Source organism: Mastomys coucha, unplaced genomic scaffold (genome assembly GCF_008632895.1).
Source record: "Mastomys coucha isolate ucsf_1 unplaced genomic scaffold, UCSF_Mcou_1 pScaffold8, whole genome shotgun sequence".
Taxonomy (NCBI): Eukaryota; Metazoa; Chordata; class Mammalia; order Rodentia; family Muridae; genus Mastomys; species Mastomys coucha.
The window spans coordinates 27,386,160-27,397,933 of NW_022196914.1; the positions used below are offsets into that span (position 1 = coordinate 27,386,160).

General features: G+C 41.7%; 1 non-coding gene and 1 pseudogene across 1 annotated transcript; both read right to left on the bottom strand.

The window, feature by feature from the left end:
- LOC116083867 overlaps positions 1 to 3,077 on the bottom strand; it is a 34,508-nt pseudogene extending 31,431 nt beyond the window's left edge.
- A 22-nt stretch (positions 3,078 to 3,099) lies between these two features.
- Positions 3,100 to 3,231, bottom strand: LOC116084001. The gene has a single exon (XR_004115981.1). It is a non-coding gene; the product is annotated as a small nucleolar RNA SNORA17 (small nucleolar RNA).
- Between the last annotated feature and the right edge of the window lie 8,543 nt (positions 3,232 to 11,774).

Sequence of the window (11,774 nt, forward strand, 5' to 3'; positions counted from 1 at the left end):
AATCCACACAAACCTAATTCCACCTCTTACAACAAAAACAACAGGAAGTAACAATTACTTTTTCTTAAAATTTTAATATGAAAATTAGTATTACCAACATATCCTAATCGATTGAAATCCAAAAATATGAGGAACTAGAAATTTGTTGATTGTCATCCAATGGTCTCTCTAATTTGGTAATTGGAGAAATAAGTCCAACATTGTTACCACCATTATTTGATATCTTCTATCTATCTATCTATCTATCTATCTATCTATCTATCTATCTATCTATCTATCTATCTTCTCCATCATCACATATCTTAATTATTTAAAACTGTCTTAACTTTAAATATATTTTGATCATATTATTCTCCTCCCTCAAATCTTTCTAGATTCTCTCCCATCCCTACTTACTCAGTAGGGGGAAGGCTCTGGGTAGGTACCAGCTGGACTTTTTTATGTTCAGTGAGTTGTATAGGTGTTATCTTCAGTAATAGGGGCTTACCATTGGTTTGTGGAAAGCAACAAATAGCTTTGACAATAGTCTGCATTGTTTAGAGGTTCTTTTTCAACAAACAAAAATCCACTATAACAGCAAAACCAAGAAAATGAAATAAAACACCATCCCCTACTCCCCACAACACTCCCTCAAACAAAACAACAACCTCTACCCCAAACTGTAACCAAATAAAAGCACTGTTGAGTCTATTATGTGTTCATCAACTACTCCTGAACATGAGGTCTGCTGGGAAGTGGTTGTCTGACATTGTCACTTCATAGGAGAAGACTGATCTGCCCCTCTCCCAGCAGGTATAAATGATAGTTCAGCTGTTGAGCTTTACCTTAATGGCTAGGTTTTAATTAACTAATTAATTAAAATGCAACCAAATAAAATATAAAAAGATAGAACAAAACTATCACATTGAAATTGGGAAGGCAGACCAACAGAAGGATAAGAGGCTAAGAGAAGCCACATGAATCAGAGAGCCACTCATTCCCACACTCACGAGTCCCACAAAGCACTAACATGGAAGCCATAATATTTATAAATGCAGAGGACCTGGTGGTAATACACACAGTCCCTATGCATGCTACTTCAGTCTCTGTCAGTTCATGTGATATTTGCTCAAGTTGATGTAGACAGCCTTGTTTTCTTGGTGTCTGCCATCTTCCTTGGCTCTGACATTCTTTCTCCTCCTCTTCTGTGAGGTTCCCTGAGCTCTTAGGGGAGGGATATGATGGAGACATTCCATTTAGGATTGAGTGTTCCAAGGTCTTTCATTCTCTGTGTAATGTCTAGCTGTGGGTCTCTTTTGTTTGTTTCGATCTAGCTTTAGGAAGATGCTTCTCTGATGATGGCTGAACAAGTCACTACTCTGAGTAGGGTAGAATATCATAAGGAGTCGTTATGTCACTGCATTTTTTAAGACCAGTATTATTAGTTTTACTACAGGTTCCTGGGCTATCTAGTCTCAAATTCTTGGTCACCCAAGCAGTGTTGGCTGGGTTCCATCTCATGGAGTGGGCTTAAATCAAATCAGTTACTGGTTGATTATTCCCACAGACTTTGTGCCACCATTGCCCTAGCATATCTTGCAGGTAGTATCCCATTGTGGACAGAATGGCTGGGTTGATGTTTACATTTCTCTTTTGATAGTGTGGAAAGTACCATCCTGTACAAAAGACCCTGGAGCGTAGGAATGTAGGCTGTAGGTAGGCACCAGCTCAACACCTCTGTGTTCGATGAGTTGTATAGATTTTATCTCTGTCGGTTAGTGGAGAGCAACTTTATGGTCTTGGTGACAGTCTCATTGTTTGGTGATTTCTGTGGGGCCCCTTTGGCCAACAACTCAATTACATGTAATCCAACCCAGTACTAGAAGCTGTGTTTGGTGACAAGAGATGCCCAGTTGGGATTCTCTCTCCCCCATTATGTGCTGATTTCATTTAGATCATCTTCATATATGTATATGTTTTAGGAAGTTTCTACTGTATTAGGTTTCCATACTACCCCTCAAATATTCCTTGGTTTTATCTGTCTCTCTCTTTACTCCTTCCCATTATCCTTTTCTTCTTCTGCTTCCCAGTTGGTCTTCTTATTCTAACCCACACTTTTATCCATAACTATCTACTCTAGGGTCAGCTCTACTGTGCTGCCCAGGTGAGGTGTACTCTGCTGAGTGCTGTAACTGATGAGGGGCAGGACCATTTCTTCTTCTCTCATGTCTCCAGGACCAAGTCTTTTGATTGCTGCAGGTGGTAAGGGGTGAAGGGATGGGAGGGTAATTTTCCCTTATCCATGCCAACACATGGGAGACAAGTATAGGGCCGACTCTCCCACACTCATACCCTCTGCACTTGCAACTCCAGAAATGTGCTCCAACTCTTCTGAGTAATGGAGCTGGCTGGGGATGGGGTCAGCTTTCCTGTCCCCAGGGCCAGCTTTTTCATGGTTCCCAGGTAATGGAAGGGGCCAGTTCTGCATAGGCCTCAGACATTAACACATTCTTGGGTGGCAGCCCAGACCAGAGACATCTACCTGGCCTTTGGTGGTAATAGGTCTCTGTTGCTGTAGGGCCATGGGCCCAGATGTGGCCCCTGGTGGCAGCACAGGCTAGGACTCCACCATGGTCCTAGGTGGCATCACTGGCTACTCATATCAGGCTATTCCTCTTACTCTTGAGTCTTCAGTTCTGCCTGTGTTCATTGTGCCCACATCCTTCTGTTTCTCTTTCATTTCTCTACGTCTAGGGTCTCTCAGTGTTTAGGGTTGTCTCAGGAGTGGTCTCAGGAGTGTTATGTCCTGCTTATGCCTTATGGCACTGGGCAGGTGTCATCTTCATCATGGTCTGCTCCCACCCAGGTCTACACTGCACTGGACTGGTGGTCATCTCAGGTTATCTCCCTCTCTGGGCCCCATGGTATTAGTCTGGTGGTCGTCTTGGGTTTGCTCCAAGATCTGCTCACCTGAGAGTGTCATCTGTCTCAGGCTCACTTCTTTCTGGCACTTTCAGTCCCAGGCAGGTTTTTCTAGTTGACATACTCTCTGACCAGGGAGCCTGTTCCGGCCTTCTTGACACTGCACTGGTGGTCATCTCAGGCTCACTTCTTTCAGGGAATGTTAAGCTGCTAATCACTCAGATGTTCATAGGTCAGAACACTGAACATAGATATAGTCTCTCTCCTCTCTTCCACCTACTGATGTACATGTGACACAGCAGCCACACCCGCAATGACTCTAGGGGCAGAAAAGGTAATTTTATAAAAGAAAACATTTATTTTGGGGCTTGTTTACAGTTTCAGAAGTTAGTACATTATCATCATGGTGAGAAGCATGGCATCATATAGCCAGCCATAGTGCTGGAGAACGGGGGTGGGGGGAGGAGGGGAAGAGGGAGAGGGAGAGAGAGCATAAAACTTAAGGTCCATCCCATGCCAAGTCTTGTATGATCATATATGGGACAGTGTGACATGATTCCTGCCCCTGGAACAGAGCCAGCAGGGCATGGGCCTCCACAAGTGTTGACAGTTGCTGGACATGAGGCTTGTTTGTATAAAAAAATTATACCTTTTACCTTATGTCCATTTTTGGGAAATATTCTCCCTGTCAATGTTATTTGGGAATGTCCTCTCTGAGGAGGTTAATGACTCCATGAAAATCAGAGACAGCATGAGTCTGGGAGGTGAGGGTGTATCTAATGTCTCAGTAAAATGGTAAATGCTGTGACCTTCAAGACAGTCCTTAAGGCTGTGGGAAAGAACTCTGTCAACATGAGCTCAGATATTTGCACCCAACCAATGGACAGAAGCAACTGACCCCTGTTGTTGAGTTATGGAAGGCGGAAAGAAGCTGAGGAGAAGGGTGATCCTGTAGGAGGACCAGCAGTCTCAATTAATCTGGAACCCCGAGATCTCTCAAATACACTAGACCACCAAACAGGCAGCATACACCAGCTGATATGAGGCCCCCAACATACATACAATAGAGGACTTCCAGGTCTGTATTCATTCAGAGATGATGCACCTAACCCCTCAAGAGACTGGAGGCACCAGGGAGTTTAGAGGTCAGGTGGGGTGGTGGGTGGGAGTATCCACATGGAGATGGGGAGGGTGGGGAGGAGGTGTGGGATGTGGAGTAGTTGGAGGGTGGATTGGGGGGTGGGGAATGGAATATGGAATGTAAAATATTAATTTATAAAAATTACAATTTCTCAACTATGCAAAATATAAGGATGCAATATGAATTATATGAAGGGCTTTGTGGACCTATAAGAACAAAGGCAGCTGCATTATGAGCCAGCTTCTCAGAGAGAAATTGAGGAAGGAGATAAAGAGATTTAGAGAGGTGATTTCAGGACAAGATCCCAGCTAAGTTTATTGATTTTGTTTACAAAAGCAGGCAGATTCCTGAGTATAAGGTCAGTCTGGGACAGGGCGAGTTTAGGCCCAGGCAAAGGGGTAGTGGGAATAATAATTTCAGGACAGGATTGCACCCAGCTAAACTTATTATCTGTGCTTATAAAGATAGGTAGATCTCTGAATTCATTTACAATGTTAAAAAATAATGTGCTTGCTGTCTTTTTCTAAGAATTGGAGGGCTGGGGCCATGGAATGCTGATTCATGGGATAATCAAAAGGAAACCTGGAGCAAATGACTGAACCGATATATGAATAAAATACTGGGCTTTAGTCTGTGATAGCTCAGCTATGTGGATTAGCTGTCTGGGGATCTCTGGGAAAGCTGTCTTGAGTAGAACACAGCTTGTACCCATCATTTGACTTCGAGTCATTTCTTTGACTGCTCTCAAACATCCCTTTCTCAGAACCCCTCTCCAAGCTGAGGGTGGTCCTTGGCAACCCCCAGTAACATACTTCCTCTAACAAGGTCACATCTCTTAATCCTTCAATTGTTTTCAAACAGTCTCACTCTCTGGTGACAAAGAATTCAAATATATGAGCCTATCGGGCCATTTTTTTTTAATCCAAATCACCACAAAAGTACTCATTGTATGTGAGTCATTAAGTGAATTTAGCTGTAGTATTGTTTCTTTTATGAGCTTGGTGCCCTTGTGTTTGATGCATGGATATTTACAATTGCAATATCCTGTTGGTGAAGTTTTCCTTTAATAAGTACATAGTGCCCTTCCCTACATCTTCTGATTAGTTTTGGTTTCAAGTATGTTTTGCCAGATATTAAAATAGCTATACTGCCCTACCTTTTTTAGTCCACTTGCTTGATATATCTTTTCTATCTTTTTACTCTTAGGTACTTAGGCATAATGTAAAGATTATCCTTGTATTGTTCAAATGCTGGTTTCTATGCCCCTCATCTTGTTGCAATTCTTATTCTGAGAATGTCCTGTCTCATTGTTTTGTAAACATTTCTCCCCAATAAAGCGGAAATTTTTGGTTTCTTTGGAGACTCAGTTGTGTCATGTGATAGTTTTCTGGAAACTATCTTAGGAGAGGATGTTTTTGCTGAAGCAGACATGTAGGAGGATGTTTTGCAGAGAACAGACACGTGGTGTTTTCCTGGAAGCAGTCTGAAAAAAGATCATGTGATGTTTTGCTAGAACAGACGTTTGAGAGAACACATGATGTTTGAAAAGAGTATAAACAGAACCTAATAGAAAGTGGGTGATGCTGTTTGGCCTCGGTATGCCTCACCATTCTTTTTTGGTCATTATTGGGCTTTTGCTGATACTGGTCTTTGCAGATGATGCTATATGGTATTGGTTCACCTTGCCATTCTTTGCTGGTTATCATTTGTTGTGACTTCATAGACAGAAACACAACAAAGAAACTTCTAGTGGTGTTTTGGCAGCTTCTTGCAACTTTCATGGATTTGCAGAACCTTGTGGATTCTCCTGTAACAACCTGTCTTGTGAATGGTGTTTGCAAGTGGATTAGGCTGTAGCTGCTGATTCTTGAACTGAACTGCATTTGCTCCAGAGAACTATTTTAAACAGGTCTACATTCTCCTTTGCTCTATTAACCTTTCCTTTCCACTACCTCTGGTGGGTGGTAGTCTAGAAGAAAGGTTAAAGCATTTAAGAACCCTTATTAAAAGTAGGCTTGAAAAAAATCTAAACCTACACCCAAATTATTTCCTGATTGGCCAATAAAGAAGTTGATCAGCCAGTGACTGAGCAAAATAGGGTTGGACTTCCTCCCAGCCAGGAGAGGGACAGAGGGAGAGGAGGTGGGGATTTAGCCATGGGGAGGGAGTCCAAGAGACACCATGAGAAAACACCTGGAGCAGAGAAATTCATTAAACACAAATGTCTCAGGGATTTTTTTTTTTTTTTTTTTTTTTGGCTGGTAGGTATGCTACAGGACGTGGATGAGACTAGGGGATTGGGATATGGAGGATAGGAGGGAGAGTGAAGATTACCTACCTGATTCCTCTAAGTTCTATTTTATTGTCCTTTCATGACTTTACAACTTCCCAATGTTCTTGCCACATAAACCTGATATTAGGCCACTTGCTGACTTGCTTATTGGTCCTTGAGTTAGGTGTTCATCTTTGACCTTAAGAACTCTGACACTGTAGATTTATGGTCCCCTAGTTTGTTTCCTTCTAGATACCTCTTTTATAGACTTGATAACCTATTTGAATTTGCTTCTGTTCTGAGGCTTTCCCAATGGAGAAATATAAGAACATACTTTTTGAGGTCCTTTCTGTCCTGATTTCCAGCTACGTTAACTACCAGACAGCTTTCTGGATTTACTTGTTTGCTTTCCTCAATTCTGGGCTACAGCCACACTTGGCCATGCTGGTTTTCTTGGGGGTTCAGATTCAGCTCTTTAGCTTGATGAACAGGAAGGAGTACTTCTCCATCATGAGATCTAGATAAGCTTTAGATAAGATATCATGTCAGAGACCAAATTGGCCTCAAACTTACAGCAATGTCCTTGTATCTTTTTTTTAAATGCAGAGATTACAGGTAGGATCTACCATGTGAGAAGTGACTCAGGCTTGACAGAAGAGTGCTATCAGTCTAACTGATGGATGTACTTCTAAAACTATCCCTGGGCTGCAAGGTAATGAAAAGGAGCCACCCTGGGAATGAATTCTGTACTTGTGTGCAGCAGCAAAGAATTTTTCAAAGAGAAACTGTCTCCTTTTAGCTTAAATGGAGAGGTATTTGCAATTGCAAGGATAGAATGAGAGTTAAGGGGCACATCCTTGTTTGCATAGAAGATTCCAGTCCTTTGGTTGTCTGCTGTGCTCTGCACTGAATCCTTGTTCATAGACATTGACTTAGTCACTCAACATCAGATTACTCTTCACTTCAAGGTAGAGCTTTGCCAGGTATAAGCAGATCCAGTCCCTGTCAGACTCCCTCTGACTTCTCTTCTGGCAGTCTCTTATGGTTGTCATGCCACTACAGAAGAGTGACACCTGTGTTCTCCTGAGACTTTCCTCCTATTCAAATCACTTCCCAAAATTTCCTGTGTCTTCTGGTCCTTGTAATGCACAATTTAAATTTTTATTTAGTTCTTTGTTCTCCCGTGAAACATGGAGGGTAATTGGCTAAGGACTAGCCCCTCATTACTTCTGGCAAATTAAGAGAATACTTCGGATGCAGCCTTAGGTGAGCACAGAGGCTCACAGATCGAGTTAATAAGCTTCCCTCATCATCTGTGTTCTTCCTGCTGTTCAAATTGTGCGGCTGGTGGCGCCGATGTTGGCAGGAGAAAGAAATATGATGTTCAGCTAATGGCTTGAGAAGGGGAGGGAAGGACTTGGGGTCACTTGTGGCATTTCCTATTTTGAGCTGAGCCAAAGAAGATTAATGCTGTCACTTGCTTGATTAGCATTGCCACTTGCCTGGTTCTCGACTTCCAAATGTATTAATTCCGAGAGAGCAGCTTGCATTAGAGCCGTCTTGCTCATGTTGCCAACTAACCTTGTAAAAATCTCCTGGCAGTGGGATGATTGAAGGCTGGGGCTGAGACCCTGAAATGCTCTGCTTGTCTTTTGTTTGCTCTCATTATTGTTTCACAATAATGCCCAATTTCTTAGCCCACATTGCAAGGTAATCGGCGTCTTTTGTGTCTCAAGTTAAAGCCTCTTTAGCAAACTTCAACGCCAAGCATCCTGAAGCTGTTCTGATGTGTACATTCATTTATTCATGTGAGATGTGGGTGTTAGGAAATTTCTTGTTAAGATAACTTTGCTAAGCACATCCTTGTGATGTGAATCGTAATGCATGCTTTTGAATGCTCAGTGGGTTGACTCACATAGCTCAGTTTTTTTAGTGTGGGTATTCAGCAGATTAATTATGGCTTTACCAGGGACAGTGGAAGTGGTAGGCATCTATTTGCCAATACATTGAAAATAGGTCTATACCTTGGTAGAACCATTATTGTTGGAATTGACAGACCTGTACACTTGGTAAGTATAATTCTTTTTGAAGTTTGGAGTACAAATTAGAATAAGTTATAATAATGTTTGCTGAATAGTGGAGTGTCTCTTTTGGAAGCCTTTTGATACATCTCACTGACTTTTTCCTTAGAAAGAACAAGCCAGCATTGTATTCCATGCTTGCACTAAGAGTCATCAGGTATTATTTAAATAGTCCTATATAGTGTATAAGAAACTGTTTTATTCTTGTTTCAATGTGTGAGCTTGGATTATTGGTCAGGATAAACACATTTCCTTCATATGATCATCGGCTTTTTATTGTTTCTGTCTAGATTTGCCTGTTGCAGCATCTGCCATTTACCTTGCTTGCTTTCTCTTCCTCAACACAATGAAATAATATCGATGTTTTTTAAAAAAATCATCCTTGCCTTTGAAGGTTGCAATGATATTGACATAGTTCTTTTCTTTTCCCACATGAGGTCTAAGCTACTTTGTTTGACTCTGGTGTGATGCTGGGACTTCATGGCTCGTCTTCACCAATAGACACGTGGGGTTTCTTTTTCAGTGCCATGTTTCTCTTTCTTTGTCATGCAAGGTTTTCTCAGCCACTCACATTCTTCATTTTCTTTTTATTTGACTGGATTTAAATACCTCCTGTATTTCCTACCCAAATCACCCTTCCCTGGCCTTTTAGCACTGGGTAGGCCTTGGCATGGTTTCTTCTTCTAGACAGCCATCCCTCAGGGATCCAACCCTTCATTGCACATCTCTGCATTGGCATCATGCTGGCTGATGAAGGAGACCATGTGTATAGAGACGCAACAGTCCCCACAACTATCTGGTAAATGTTAACTGAGGAGCTCCATGTCATAAGCCTTGTATGAAGTGCTAGGGGCATATTCCTGAGGAATCCCCAGCTTCACAGATGCCATACTTAGGGTGGGAAGATGATGTGCTCTGAACGGGACTTACAAGGGGAGTGTATCAGAAGTATGTGGTAGAGAGTAAAGGTCAGAGGAGAGCACTGTGGCTTTATGTGGAGTAGTAGGGGAAGGCCACTCTAGGATGATGCTGGGATGACCTGATGCTGATGAGGGAGTCAGTCCTGTGGACCTCCAGGGAAAGGGTGTCTCAGATGCAAGAATGTCAGGGGATCAAGGCTCTGAGAAGGAAGATACTCAAGCATACAGTAGGGTAAGGAAGGAGAAATAGAATAGAGCAATTCAACAAAAGCTGCTCTAGGAAACCAGATCATAGAGTCCTGTTAACCACTGGGTGGTCTGATCTTTGGTCTGGGTGGAGCTAGAGTCCATGGATATAAGGAAACAAGATCTGGACCCTACTTGTTTTTTTTTTTTTATTTTTTTTATTTATTTATTTTTTTTATTTTAAAGTTTGTACCTTCTGTTCTGAGGGTAGATTGTTGAGGAAGATAAGAACATGGGTAGAAACAGGCAATTAGGAGTCTAACTTCATGAGTCCTAGCATAGGCTTAGAAGGCTGAAAACAGGATGTTAAGGAAATGGGGGGTAGGAGGCTAGACTCTGGTTGTGCTCAGAGTATCTGCTGTTGGTCGTATGTGTTGTATCTGCTGTTGGTTGTATGTGTTGTGCATCTCCTCCATTGGTTAGAGCAGCTGTAACTGAGTGGTGGAGGCATGATGAAGATTCCCATTTTAAGCTAAGCACTCACCTTCACTGATTCTTAGCACTGTGACCAGTTATTTCATTATTTTCTTTAATTGTTGCCCGCTCCAAAAAGGAACTTTTCTCATCAGGGTTGAAAGCAACACAAATCTGTGTTTAAACATAAACATTTAGAAGTCAATTTTGACAGCATGACCATTTAGCCAAGTAATAGTTGGTTCCCTCCTAGGGCTGGCTTTTGGCGAGGTATACATTATGAGGTATGAATTCTGTAGAATCTAATCAGAAAGTGATTGGTTACTCTCATAACAGCAATGCCACTATGCACCAGTGGGCACATGTTACCTCATAAGTTGGTATTGTAGCATGCAATGTTCAGTTCTGGGGAAGACCACTGATGTCTTTTCTCCCCCAAGAACATACATAGCACCTTCTGACACTATGAAAGCTACTCAGCAAGGAGGGTTTCCAGTCCCTTTGGGATTGATTTCTCTATGACCTGTAACCAATGTGTATTATTCAGTGAAACACCAGAGGCCTCCAAAACAACACATGGTACTTCTATTGTTCTTTGTTTTCTACAAGTAGATAGTAAAATCCTATTTCCTCCTCTCTTTTGATACACATCACATTCTCTGACAATCTACCATGACATCGTTTTAACAAGTGCCAGGCATTTAGATCTCTGTTTTTAATCAGAGGTGAGGCTGCCTGAGTTCATGATTTCTCCTGGAGTGCTGTATAAGAAGCAGACCTAACTGTTTCCATCTTATCAAGTTATAACTCCTAGTTGCCTACTTGATCACTCAGTTGATAACATTTCTGTATATAAACACTTTCTATAGGATTATTGGTTTGGGGTTTTCCTTGTTAGTTCTACCATTTTTGCTTTGTCTATTTTAGACTGATTTTCTGAGTTATATACAAGTTTCAAATCATCCTTTTTTTTCTTGGTAAATTAAAACCATTATTTTATTTGAACTCTATGTTTAGAAATGCTTTATGGCCTATGTTTTTATAAATAAATGTATTTATTGCTTTTGTATCTATGCATCTATCTATATATTACACATTTATCTATTATATCTATGTCCTATCATCTATGTATATATGTATCTATCCCATATTATCTTTCTCTTTGTTGTCTATTTGTCTTCTGCTATTTTTTTTTGACAGAAACAGACTTTATTATCATTCTTCATCCAACAACCAAGGGAATCTACAAACTAGACAAGCTGCCCTCACACTCCTAGAAGGAAGACCAAACCAACTCTGCACTCACCCAGGGGACTGGGTGCCCAAAACAAGAAACTGGGAGACATAGTGCCCCATCCTAACTCTGGAATACATACTTTATTATATTTTGAGAATGGTTCCTTGGTACATTATGTAGGCCAACTTGGCCTTGAAATTTACAACAACCCTCCTGCCCCGGGCATCCCAATTTATAGGATTACAAGCCTGCATAATGGCCCCTAGCATTAAATCTACCTTTTAGAAAGAAACTGGGCTGAAAAGATGGCTCCACCATTAAAGGTTTGGTGCATAGGGTCACAACCAAAAGCCATGACAACTGGGTGACAGTCTCTCCCTTCCAACACCCAGGCTCCAGCCTGAGGAAGGTCAGTTCTCCATTGGGTTTCAGAGGCTCTGGGCCTCCGATCCCTGCCGATGTCCTGCTCCTCTCTGTTGACCTATAGGAGGAAGTTAAGTCCAAAAGGTGACAAGAAATCCTGACATCATGAAGTATGATGCTCTTAACAGGCATTGCCAGT